Consider the following 13,893-nt stretch of genomic DNA (forward strand, 5'->3'; position numbering starts at 1 on the left):
TTCACTTCAGCAACATGAGAGAATCCCAACCACAGATGACATTGGAGGTTTTCAGCATCCAACTGTCAAATTTTCCCCACTCAATTAACCTGATTATATTCCCTTCCTGATTTGCTGCATCCTCTTGACATCTTACTCTCCTTCCTATCTTGTAACCTGCAAATTTAGCTACTGTACATTCACTCCCTTCATCCAAATCATTGATGTGGGTTGTAAATAGTTGAGGACCCAGCACTGATCCTTGTGGCATTCTACTAGTTACAGCTTGCCAACCTGAAAGACACCCACTTATCCCTATTGTTGGCTAATCAATCCTTTACCCATGATAATTTGTTACCCCATGTACCACGCAATCTTATCTTGTGTAGTAACCTTTAATGTGACACTTTATGTCTTTTGAAAATCCAAAGACACACACCACAGATTCCCTTTCACCGCCTTGCTTGTTATTTACTCAAAAAACTCTTGTTAATTAATCAATCGCGATTTCCCTTTCACAAAGCCATGTTGACTCTGCCTGATCAAATTATGATTTTTTAAGTGTCCTGCTTTAACTTCCTTGATAATGGATTCTAGCGATTTCCCTATAACGGATGTTAGGCTAACTGGTTTGTAGTTTCCTGTTTTCTGATTCCCTCCTTTCTTGAATAAAGATAATTCATTTGCTATTTTCCAATCCACTGGGACCCTTCCAGAATCTAAGGAATTTTGGAAAATTAGAACCAGTGCATCTATTATCTTTGGAGTCACTTCTTTTAAGACCGTTGATTGCAGGCTATCTGGTCCTGAGGACTGTCAGCCTTTAGATCTAATAGTTTCACAATCCAACCATTAGAGACTGTGTCAGAGACTTAAGTCGAGAATTGTGAAAAGGCTACAATGGGGTTCTTGCCAGCCTTCTGTGACGGTCTGGCTTTCTAGGTATTGAAGACAGGACACTGATGTGAACAAAAACCTAAGAGAAAAAAACTCAGAGCAGTAATAGACAAAGTGCGTTTTATTCATTTCCTTAGAACCTTTAGTAGTTACGAAAATATAGGGGATGAGGAAATTAAAGGCTGTTTCATAGTCAAGAATCATTCAATTAATGATTAATGGTTAATGAAGACTTTTATTGGTGTGGGAAGATGGTGCATCACAACGATGGATGGGCTGGGTGACCAATGGCAAGAGCGTAGGGCGAGGTGGTTGAAAGCAAGAGGCCATGTAATGAAATCTCCAGGACTATATGCAATCAGAGTTGGCAACTCTTGATCAAATGGCCAAATATGCCCCAGTGTAGGATATCTCCCAATGTGTCAACAAGCCACATATCCCATTCTTTTAGGTTTCTGTGTTCCTTAACTGCTTCATTCAAAACTGACCCCTTATTTTGGGATTCTGACCCTTGGGTCAAGACTGTCCAGCCAGGGAAGCAGCCTCTTAACATTCACTCTGTTACTGTTGCAAAGTAGGAGATCCAGCAATCATTTTGTACACAGCAGGAGCCCACAAATAGAAACAGATGAATATGTTTTAGCTGTTGTTGGCCAGCAAATATTCTGAACATGAGTGGAGTGGTATAAAATAGCAGTTGCATGGTGTAAGCTAAACACATTGCTACTCATGGCAAGCAAAGCCCAATACAAGATTCATAATTAAAATAACTGATACCAAGCACTTGTTTACAAGTCAGTCAGCAAGAGCTTTTAGATAATGTTATTATAAAGTGCTTTATAGGCAGCAATTGAATTTTGAAATTAGATTACAGTCCTTTGCTGTATGAATGTTTTTTTTTTCCCTGAATGTGTCTGAGAGTGCTGCTTCCTTTTTGGTGAAGTCAGGTATTTTTGTTTGTTTATCAAAGTTAAAGATTTCACTGCTGGAAAATGGAAATCTTCCATAACATTACACATAGCTTCATGTTGTGTCATGTGTGTGTGTGCTCTGTCCAAAAGCAAGTATCTGACTCAGTGTCTGCTGATGCTTCACCCTGAGCTGTTTGCTTGGTAGTTTATTTCATGTGGCAGTTTGCCATTGCTTCCCAGTCTAAGAGGCAGGGTGAAGAGGCAAGTGCTGAGCCTATCTCAGCTGCAATGGCAATCAAACTCAGGCTGTTAGCATTATTCTGAACCATAGATTAATGCAGTATTATACATCCTCCATAATATAATACAGCCAGTGTAGATCATGTATGATACATTACTGATAGTATACACCCCTCTGTGATATAAAACTGACAATATACACTCCACTCTCACATAATACTGACAATATTGAATCTCTAGGAAGTGTTATACTTTTTAAATTTTTAGTTTTGTCCTCTGGATTGTCACTTCCCGACTTTTTCTGGACACAATGAGTACATTTTACTGAAGTCTATCGTGTGCTATCAGAGATCCACTGGCAGCATCTCTGGTACCCCCCCCCGCCACACCATTCCTTGTGTGTGAGCAGAGGCAGTGAGAGCTGGGTTCCTATGTGACTGAAAGAAACACGTCTGACTCAACAGTGACAAATGGCTAATATTAGGGGGTGGGGGGGGGGGGGGGAGGGGTGCTCAGGTCATTTATTCCTTGGCCTGGGGGAGTTGATACTGATGCAGAACTAATTCACCCCCCCAGTCCGACTGAAATCAGCTAATTCAGCAATCGGTTGTTCATTTGTGTTTTAATTGATGTCAAATCTTTCTGGTTTAACAAATCAAACAAGAATCCATTAATCTCTGATAGCACATGACAGGCTTCAGTGAAAAATACTCACTTGACCTCACACCTCCTTACCTGCGGAAGTCTTCTCTTCCTCCTTCCTACCAGCTCAGACTTTTAAAACCCAGGCTTAGTTCATTACTCACTGATTTACTTTACCCTCCCCTCTTGGATCTGGTTTCGGCATCCCATCCTTGACCTTTCACCCAGAACTCTGAACATGAAGAAAAAAGGGCAACAACTTTGCTTTAATCAGGATTTCTGTAAATGGGAATTGGTTTTCCCAACATCTTCACTCTGGGAATATCATCTTGCTAGGATTAGAGTCAGATTTGCCCAGCACTTCCTCTTTCCAATGACACTCCAGTGTTGCCAACTCTGCTCGAGTATATTCCTGGAGGTTTCTCAATACGCCTATCCTGCAACATCCCCCTTTCACAGGGTCAAGCAGAATGCAAACAAGTTCTTAATTACCCCACTCGATTATGTTTGGGTCATTTTATCCCAACTCCAAAATGTTTTAAGATATGAAAAAAGAACATGTATTAAAAATGACCCCAATCTTTTTTTAAAATGCTTCAGATTTTTTTCCTGGAAGTTGCTCGTATCAATGTTGCTGGAGGTTCACCTATAATTCTTGGAGACCCCAGGGCAAACCGGAGAGTTGGCAACCCTACTTCAGCCTGATGTTGGGATTGGATTTTTAGCACTGGTATGACTGAGTGAATTGTGATGTTTCCACGTTTGACCATTAAGATATGGAATTTCCTTTCCAGCTCTTGAACTCTGTGTATGGTTCCCATCATCCAACATCTGCAAAATAGATGTAGTTAGAACTGAACTTTCCATTTTCTGAAATATATTATTTTGCCTTCTTCCATACATCTCCCTCAGTGATTTGAATTTCCCATGTGCTTTGATGGTGCTGTGCTGTAAATGTACGGGAGAATCTGCACATCTTTAATTCCAAGCTTCTGTTTTTTTCTGTTTGGCTTTTCCGTTCCTTGGGGAAATATCTAATCTTTGTTTGGCACCTCCAGCTATCCTCAGGGTCCTGGTTCTGTTTGGACACCTGATCACAGGGTAAACTGTAGGTATCAATTGAAGAAGGAAAATTGGCTTCTATAGTGGGCAAGTATGCGGTCTTGTCAAGGTGACCCTTTGGGGTTACCCAGGCAAACTAGAAAGTTTTTCTTATGCTAATATTGGGAAGATGGGGGCGTTTTGCAAATAGACCAAGATGATTATAGTTAATGGTAACATTCCCTTATTTTGTCCATCCAGCTTGGTTAACCTTTAAAATCTTGTTATTTAGAGAGGGAATTAGACATATTTATATGTGAGCATGTATGATGGTGCTTGAGTGTTCCATCAGAGAGTGAGTCTGAGTTCACATACGTAACTCTGTTACTGTACAGTGAGTGTATGGACATGTGTGTCTTTTTCTGTGGTGTATGTTTCTGTCATGTCTGTGTGTCTTTGTTTCTGGAATGTTTGTGATTCTGTCATGCGCGAGTCCACAAGAATACTTGTATGTGTTCTTCAGTGTGAGCTTGTGCAAGTCCACGTGTGAGTACGTTTCTATTTCTGTAAAATGTGGGTGTGTTTGTTCTGAAATATGGGTGAGTTGGAAGTGTGCAGATAGTGTGTTTAGTTTCGCTACCTTGGAAAAGCTGCAGAGTTCAATCAATTAATGGATCTCAATTAACACACTCAGTTATTCAATCCCTGCGATTGTGGCACATTTTGTTAATGATAATTTCACTCTCCCACAGTCGGCTTAATGAATATTTAAACCTGAATTGCCAATTATAGCATTCACACATACTGATTAAACTAAAATATATTTAAATGATCTGAAGGATGTTAATCAGAACTTGCTGTGATTGATTTAGTTGAAAACACTGGTGGGATTTTGTCCATATTGTCAGCACACTCAGTTAGTTTCCTTTCCATCGTCACAACTGGTAAGCACCAATTGCAAATTCAAGCAATTCTACGTGGTAGAAATTCTGCTCCTTTAAGAGGGCCCTGACAGTGACTCGTTTGTGATTTAGTCACTTTTTTTTCTCAGTTTCAATTCTCCAGGCAGGGTGTAACTTTACAAACATTTTCTCAGCCATTAACTGGAGCGAATTTCAAAACTATGAGTTAATGAGTTCTCCAGGGTCTTTCCTAATAAAGCAAGGTTACATTAGCAGGCTGGATATTAGTGGGCCTCTTGTTCCCAATTGTGAGGAAAACTTTCTCCTGCTCCCCCTACGTTTTGCTTACTTCTGACTGCTCTGAAACGGAAGGAGACATCAGGCCACAAAGGGACCACTCAGCGCCTGAAGGATATTTGCAGTCGCTGGGTTAACTTGTTTTGTCAGTACCTGTACTGTCACCTTCCAGAGTTTCACACATGTTTTAAAAGTTTATTTTGATTCTGCTGCTTTCCACTGAGTGTGGGACAGGGCTCAATGCTGCAGCTATGATTGGTAGGATGTTGCATCATTCTAGCAACCAGTGTCAATGGTTTGCCTCTTCCCTCCACAGACTAAAGGCTTTGAGGTCAAGATCCCAGGTTTGGGATTTGCTGGACCACACCCTCCATTTGTTAGATTTTTTTATATCAAAAGAACATCAAAGTTGGTGCCACTCAGCCCACTTTTGAGCCTGTTCCGCTATTCAATGAGATCATGGCTGATCTTCTACAAACACCATTTCCTACACTATCTCCATATCTCTTGATGTTTTTAATATGTAGAAATCTATCGATGTCAGTCCTGAATATCCTCAATGACGGACCTCCACAGCCCTCTGGGGCAGTGAATTCCAAAGATTCACCAGTGAAGAAATTCCTCCTCATCTCAGCCCTAAATAGCCTGACCCTTAACCTGAGACTGTGTCCCCTGATTCTGGACACCCTGTACCCACAGCGAAGGGAAACATCCTCCTTTGGGCCCTGGAAGAATTTTGTATGTTTGAGCGAGATCACCTTTCATTCTTCTAACCTCCAGAGAGTAAAGACCCAGTCTACTTACTCTTTCCTCATAGGACTGCAAAGAAATTTGCTGGAAGAATGTGCTGGTGAGTGATAGGACCTCTTTAACCAATGAGATTTGAGGTAAGAAAAACAGAGGGAAGACAGAGAAGGATAAAAGGTGAATTTCAGTCAAATTAGGAACAAACATTAAGTATCAGCCCCAATTTTCTGCTCTGAGCTCGGGGACACAGCAACCTTCCAGTCACTCACCATCCTGACCTGGAAATGCATCGACATTCCTTCACTGTCGCTGGGCCAAAATCCTGGAACTCCTTCCCTAACAGCGCTGTGGGTGGACCTACACCACAAGGGCTGCAGTGGTCACCATCTCAAGGGGCAAGTAGGGACAGGCTATAAATGATTGAAGTCCACAGTGTGTGAATTCATTATAAATACATTATTTTAACAGTGCAGATGTAGCAATTGGTTGAAAATCAGGGGGAGATGATGGTGAGCTGTTATTTTCATGAGACTCAGGGTGAAGCAATGAAAATCATCTCGCAATTTGTGGTGATTCACAACACTCACCATTTCACTTACTCAGCATAAATTGCTGGATATTTTATACACTAATAACAGCAAGTGCCAATGGACTCACAGTTATTCTGCCAGTGAGTTCTCGCCCAGTTTTGGCTGCTCTGAACAGTCATGGGGGTTGGGGTTGGGGGTGGGGTGGGGTGGGGGTGGGGGTTGGGGGTGGGGGGTGGGGGTTGGGGGTCGGGGGGCACATCTCAGCCTCGGTTAGTGTCGGTACAGCAGAGGCAGAATGGGAAATACAGAAATGTACATCCTCACTCCTGACCACTCCACCATGTCCCTTGCCTGTAGTGGGCTCATGCAACATTGAATAAGGCAGGATTTAGTTCAACCCTCATGTCTCTCTGGCCAAATAGTCTGCAAACAGAGACTGCCAGGTGAATAAAAGTCACTTCTAGCAATCATTGGAGATTGACCAATGCCCAACGTAAAAGTCAACATATTGGACAAACACAAGAATAAAAAAAAAGCTGAGGTCTAATAAAGCTGATCCTAAATCAATTAAAGCTGGGGCTGATGTTGAGGATCCAGGATGACCATACGCTATTAATACAACTCTGGAAGGTTTATCAATAATAATACGTTTCACTTGGCTATATTCTGTGATCAATACCTGAAGCAACATTTACAGATAAAAAATCCTGAGCCCTTTTTAAATCCTATTTCTTTACCTATTTTTTACATTCACTGCTGATTAGCAGACTCTCCTGTGTCCTCATAGAAAGGAAATATGGTGTAATAAAGACTGACACTAACCATGATATATTGCCACATAATTTCCTTTTTTAACCAATACTGCCTATAAATCACCTTAATTAGATGCATGTGCTCCATGTGTATGGAGTTTGGAATCGAGGAATTTAGGAAACCGTGGGAGTTTTGATTTCAAACGTTTCTGAAAATTTATTTCATTGTATAGCTGAAGAGTCAGATTAAAGAGAATTCCAAGCCCCAAATTCTATGAAACACACTGAGCTCTAATATCTAGTTACCAATAACTATTGTTTACCTCTCCTCTCCCTGTTGCACTCCACTCTTCCCACCTCCTCTCTCGTCTGTAATGGTTGGTGTTGATCTCCAGTTTGCTAATTCCTGTCTGCTATAGCAACAAGCAGCCATTCTTTGCACTGGAACCTTGTGTTGGGGATCAACAAGTTGATTGACCATATTGGTGCATGGTCAAAGCCCATTCTTTCCTTTATCAATTCACTCATAACTAGCAGAGTTTTAGTCACTGGTTTCCCTTTTTTATGGCTTTAATCATCTTTAATTGTTGTAGAAACATAGAAAATAGGAGCAGGAGGAGGCCATTCAGCCCTTTGAGCCTTCTTCACCATTTATTTTGGTCATGGCTGATCATCCAACTCAACAGCCTAATCCCGCCTTCCCCCCATATCCTTTGATCCCCTTTGCCCAAAGTGCGAAATCTAACTGCTTCTTGTACACCGTTATGGAGCACAGCCTTTTGTCTAGATGTTCGATACAATGAGGATTCCTGTCTCTACCACCCCCCAGGCAGTCCATTTCAGGAATCCTCATTGGATCTAAAAAGCTATGTTCCCAAGTTCATAATGCCCCTGCAAAAGGGGAGATCTACCTGTCAAGCCCCCTCAGAATCCTGTAGGCTTCAATAAGATCACCTCTTATTCAACTAACTCCAGTGAGTGTAAGCCCAACCTATTCAACCTTAACTCATAAGAGAACCCCTTCATCCCAGGAATCAACCTAATGAACCATCTCTGAACTGCCTCGAATGTAAGCATATCCCTCCCTAAATTAGGAGACCATAATTGTGGTCTCACCAATGCCCTGTACAGTTGTAGCAAGACTTCCCTACTATTATACTCAATTGCCCATGCAATAAAGTTCACATTCCATTTGCCTTCCTAATTATTTGTTGTTACTGCATTCCACTTTTTTGTGTTTCATGTATAGACTCCCAAATCCCTCAGTACTCTCTCACTTTTACTATTTAACATAAAGGAATATTTAAAGTTTACCATTACTATTCTATCCACCTTCTACAAAATCATCTTTTGGGCATCTAATTTCCAGGCAGACAAACCTGTAACTGGCTTCTTGCACATCCCTGATTTCAATCGCATCATCATCGATGGACATCCCTTCAGTAGCTCTGCTGTTAAGCTCTGAATTCCTTCTCCAAGCCTCTCCACTATCTTACTCTCTCTCCTCTTTCAAGGTGCTCCTTCAATTTTAGCTCATCCTCCAAAGATTGTGGTTACTTATTCTGATATCTCCTTATTCAGCCTGATCATGGAATAGAATAGATCATAGAATCCCTACAGTGCAGAAGGAGGCATTTGGCCCATTGAGTCTGCACTGGCACAATCCCACCCAGGGTCCTATTGGTAAATAGCACCAAGCATGTACCCTTGGTTCCCCTGACACTAAGGGGCAATTTAGCATGGCCAAGCCATCTAACCTACACATTTTTGGCCTTTGTTGTCAAATGCTAATGTTCCTGTAATGTGTCTTAGTATATTTTATTATGTTAAAAGAGTTATATCAACGCAAGTTATTTTTTCAGCTTTAGTGCCCTGAAGTGAAAATGTTACAACCTCCTCACTTTGGTTGAATATTTTCAATGAATGGTTAATAATGACTCCATTGTGTTAACCATGGTTCAGAGGGAGAACATTCATTTTAGAATGAAGGACAAGGCTGGTAGCATTAGGGAACCCTGAATGACTTGAGATTTTGAGGCCCTGATCAAAAAGAAGAAGGAGGCATCTGACATGCATAGGCACTGGGATCAAGTGAATCCTTTAAAGAGCATAGAGGGTGTCGGAGTCGAGTGAAGAGAGAAATTCAGAGGGCAGAAAAGGGACACGAGATTGTTTTGCAGATAAGGCAAAGGAGAATCCAAAGAGCTTCTACAAATACATAAGGGGCAGAGAAGTAACTAGAACAGTACAGCACAGGAAGAGGCCCTTCGGCCCTCTAACCCTGTGCCGATCATATTTATCTATCTAGACCACTTATATCCCTCTATTCCTTGTTTGTTCATATGTCTATCAAGATAAGTCTTAAATTTGGCTAACATAACTGCCTCAGCCGCCTCACTTGGCAGTGCATTCCAGGCCCCCACCACTCTCTGTGTAAAATACTTCCCCCTCACATCTCCACTGAACCTTTTATCGTGGACTTGGGCCCCCTTGTAATTATTATTCCTGTCCTGGGAAAAAACTTCCAATTGTTCACCCTATCCATACCTCTCATAATTTTATAAACTTCTATTAGGTTGCCCTCAGCCTCCATCTTTCCAGGGAGAACAATTCCAGTTTATTCAATCTCTCCTCATAGCTAATAACCCTCCATACCAGGCAACATTCTGGTAAACCTTTTCTGCGCTGTCTCCAAGGCCTCCACGTCCTTCTGGTAATGTGGTCACCAGAATTGGGCACAATATTCCAAATGTGGCCTAATCAACATTTTATACAACTGTAACATAACTTGCCAACTTTTATTCTCGATGCCCCGTCCGATGAAGGCAAATATGCCATATGCTTTCTTCACCACCTTTTCCATATGTGCTGCCACTTTTAAGGATCTGTGAACCCATACTCCCAGATCTCTCTGTGTGTCTTTGCTCCTGCCATTTATTTTATAGCTCTCACCTGAATTGGATCTACCAAAATGCATCACCTCAACTAGGGAGAGAATAGGGCCTCTTAAGGATCAACAAGGTCATCTATGTGCAGATCCACAAGAGATGGTGTGATCCTAAGTGAATGTTTCTCATGCGTAGGCAGGGAAAGGCAGGGAGGGATGTTAGGGAACTTAGGGAAATAAATAGTGACATCTTGAGGAGTGTACATATTACAGAAAAGGAGCTGCTAGAAGTCTTAAAGCGCATCAAGGTAGATAAATGTCCTGAAGTGTATCCCAGGACATCGGGGAAGGGTAAGGAGGAAATTACGGGTCCCCTAGCTGAGATATTTGAACCATCGAGAGCCACAGGTGAGGTGCTTGAAGGTTGGAGAGTGGCGAATGTTGTGTCTTTGTTTAAAAAGGGCTGCAGGGAAAAGTTTGGGAACTACAGGCCAGTGAGCCTCACATCTGTAGTGGGTCAGTTGTAGAACATATTTTGAGAGACAGGATTTACAGGCATTTAGAGAAGCAGGCACTGTAGGGACAGTCAGCATGACTTTGTGAGTGGGCAGTCATGTGTCATGAATTTAACTGAGTTTTTTGAAGGGGTAACCAAGAAGGTGGAAGCGGGCAGTGCAACTGACTTTGTCTGTATAGATTTTAGCAAGGCCTTTGACAAGGTACCGCATGATAGGTTTTTGCATAAGGTGAAATCTCACAGGATCCAGGGTGAGATAGTCAATTGGAGACAAAATTAGCTTGATGACAGAAGCCAGAGAATGGTTGTAGAGGGTTGTTTTTCAAACTGGAGGCCGTGACCAATGATGTACCTCAGGGATTGGTGCTGAGTCCACTGTTATTTGTCATTCATATTAATGGTTTAGATGAGAACTCTGGAGACGTGGTTAAGTAAGTTTGCAGATGACACCAAGATTGATGGCATAGTGGACAGTGGAGGAGGTTATCTAGGATTGCAATAGGATCTTGATAAATTGGGCCAGTGGGCTGATGAATGGCAGATGGAATTTAATTTATATATATGCAAGGTGATGCATTTTGGTAGATCAAACTAGGGCAGGACTTACTCAGTTAATGATAGTGCATTGTGGGGAGTTATAGAACAAAGAGATCTTGAGGTACAGGCTCATAGCTCCTTGAAAGTGAAAAGTGGACAGGGTGAAGAAGGCATTCAGCATGCTTGGTTTCATTGGTCAGAACACTGAATACAGGAGTTGGGATATTGTATTGAAGTTGTAAAAGACATTCAAGATCACCAACAACCTGTCCTGGTTCTCCCATGCTGACACTATAGTTAAGAAAGCTCACCAATGCCTCTACTTTCTCAGAAGATTAAGAAAATTTGGCATGTCAGCTACAACTCTCAACAATTTTTACAGATGCACCATAGAAAGCATTCTTTCTGGCTGTATCACAGCTTGATATGACTCTTGTTTTGCCCAAGACCACAAGGAACTACAAAAGATCATGAATGTAGCCCACTCCAACACACAAACCAGCCACCCATCCATTGACTCTATCTACACTTCCCGCTGCCTTGGCAAAGCAGCCAGCATAATTAAGGACCCCATGTACCCTGGACATTCTCTCTTCCACCTTCTTCCGTCAGGAAAAATATACAAACATCTGAGGTCACGTACCAACTAGCTCAAGAATGGCTTCTTCCCTGTTGCTGTCAGACTTTTGAATGGACTTACCTTGCATTAAGTTGATCTTTCTCTACACCCTAGCTATGACTGTAACACTACATTCTATATTCTCTTGTTTCTTTCTCTTTGAACGGTATATTCTGTCTGTATAGCGCGCAAAAAACAATACTTTTCACTGTACATGTGACAATAATAAATCAAATCAAATTTACTCCTGACATTGGTAAGGCCACACTTGGAATATTGTGCACAGTCTGATCACCCTATTATTAAAAAAATTATTAAATTAGAAACAGCACAGAAAAGGTTTACTAGGATGCTACCGGAACTTGATGGTTTGAGTTATAAGGAGAGGCTGGATAGACTGGGACTTTTTTCCTTGGAGCGTAGGAGGATTAGGAGGGATGTTATAGAGGTCTATAAATTAATGAGAGGCATAGATGAAGTAAATGGTTAATATCTTTTCCCAAAGGTAGGGGAATCTAAAACTCCAGGGCATAGGTTTAAGGTGAGAGGGGAGAGATACAAAAAGGTCCAGAGGAGCAATTTTTTTCACACAGAGGGTGGTGAGTGTCTGATAAGCTGTCAGACCCAATATAGAGTAGAGGTCTCTTAAAAAGCATTTAGACATGCATAAGATTTACATAGAGGGCTATGGGCCAAACATGAGCAATTGAGACCAGCTTAATGGTAAAAACTGGGAGGCATGGACAAAGTTGGGTCGAAGTGTCTGTTTCCATGCTGTAAACCTCTGTGACTCTATGACTCTGTTGTTTGTCTGTCTCTACCGATGGACTAACGTGTATTACAGGTTAATTTGGTGTTTCCTGTTCTGATGTTCATAAGCCCTCATGTATCAACACTAAAACTCATCTGATGTTCTCCAGCTCATTTATCTTATTATCTGTGAGAAACTTAGGCCCCGCACATATCAGCCTTTTTATTTGATCAACCCCATTTACCGTTACAATATAATCATACAATCTCCCAAATACATATTTAAAAATTGTCTCTCAAATAAGTCATAATTTCATAAAATTAAGGAGCAGAATTGGGCCATTCGGCCCATCGAGTCCGTTCCACCATTCAATCCTGGCTGATATGTCCCTCATTCCCATTTTCCTGCCTTCTCTCCATAACCCTTTAACCCATTACCAATTAAAAATCTGACTAACTCCTTAAATTTACTCACTATCCCAGCATCTACCGCACTTTGGGGTAGTGAAAGATTCACAACCTCTTTGGGAGAAGTAGTTTCTCCTGAACTCTCTTTTAAATTTGCTACCCTTTATCCTAAGACTTTATGACCTCTCGTTCTAGAATGCCCCACTAGAGGAAGCATCCGTTCCATGTCCACTTTATTCATACCTTTTGTCATCTTGTATGCTTCAATTTGATCTCCCCTCATTCTTTTCAATTCCAGAGAGTTTAGGACTAAACTGTTCAATCTCTCTTCATATGACAAACCCCTCATCTCTGGAATCAATCTAGTGAACCTTCTGACTCCAATGCCACTACATCCTTCCTCAAATAAGGAGAAATCCATTTATATTGTTCACTTTTGAAGTATTTCCTCATAACCCATTCTACAACCCTGTTTTTCTATCTATATTAAGTTGTCAACTCTGCTTGGAGATTTGGGCTGGAATACTTTGGTTTTGCACCCTCCTCTACCACCAAATCTCCATTCACAGCAGCGGGACTGGAGAATCCCAGCCATGGACAAGGATGGAGAATTCTGACCATTATCACATGGCCTCTTCTTTCCAACCACCCAACTCTCACCCTCGTGTCATTGGCTACTTGGCCCTTCCATCTTGCTTCCCGCAGCCAATTGAGAACATAAGAACTAGGGGCAGGAGTAGGCCGTCTGGTCCCTCGAGACTACTCCACCTTTCAATAAGATCATGGCTGATCTTTTTGTGGACTCAGCTCCACTTACCCGCCTGCTCACCATAACCCTTAATTCCGTTACTGTTCAAAAATTTATCTATCCTTGCCTTAAAAACATTCAATGAGGGAGCCTCAACTGCTTCACTGGGCAGGGAATTCCACAGATTCACAACCCTTTGGGTGAAGAAGTTCCTCCTCAACTCAGCCCTAAATCTGCTTTCCCTTAATTTGAGGCTATGTCCCCTCGTTCTAGTTTCACCCGCCAGTGGAAACAACTTCCCTGCTTCTATCTTATCTATTCCCTTCGTAATCTTATGTTTCTATAAGATCTTCCCTCGTTCTTCTGAATTCCAATGAGTATATCCCCAGTCTACTCAGTCTCTCCTCATAAGCCAAACCTCTCAACTCCGGAATCAACCTAGTGAATCTCCTCTGCACCCCCTCCAGTGCCAGTATATCCTTTCTCAAG

This window comes from Carcharhinus amblyrhynchos, chromosome 27 (genome assembly GCF_965287045.1).
Source record: "Carcharhinus amblyrhynchos chromosome 27, sCarAmb.v2.hapA, whole genome shotgun sequence".
In the NCBI taxonomy this organism is placed as follows: domain Eukaryota; kingdom Metazoa; phylum Chordata; class Chondrichthyes; order Carcharhiniformes; family Carcharhinidae; genus Carcharhinus; species Carcharhinus amblyrhynchos.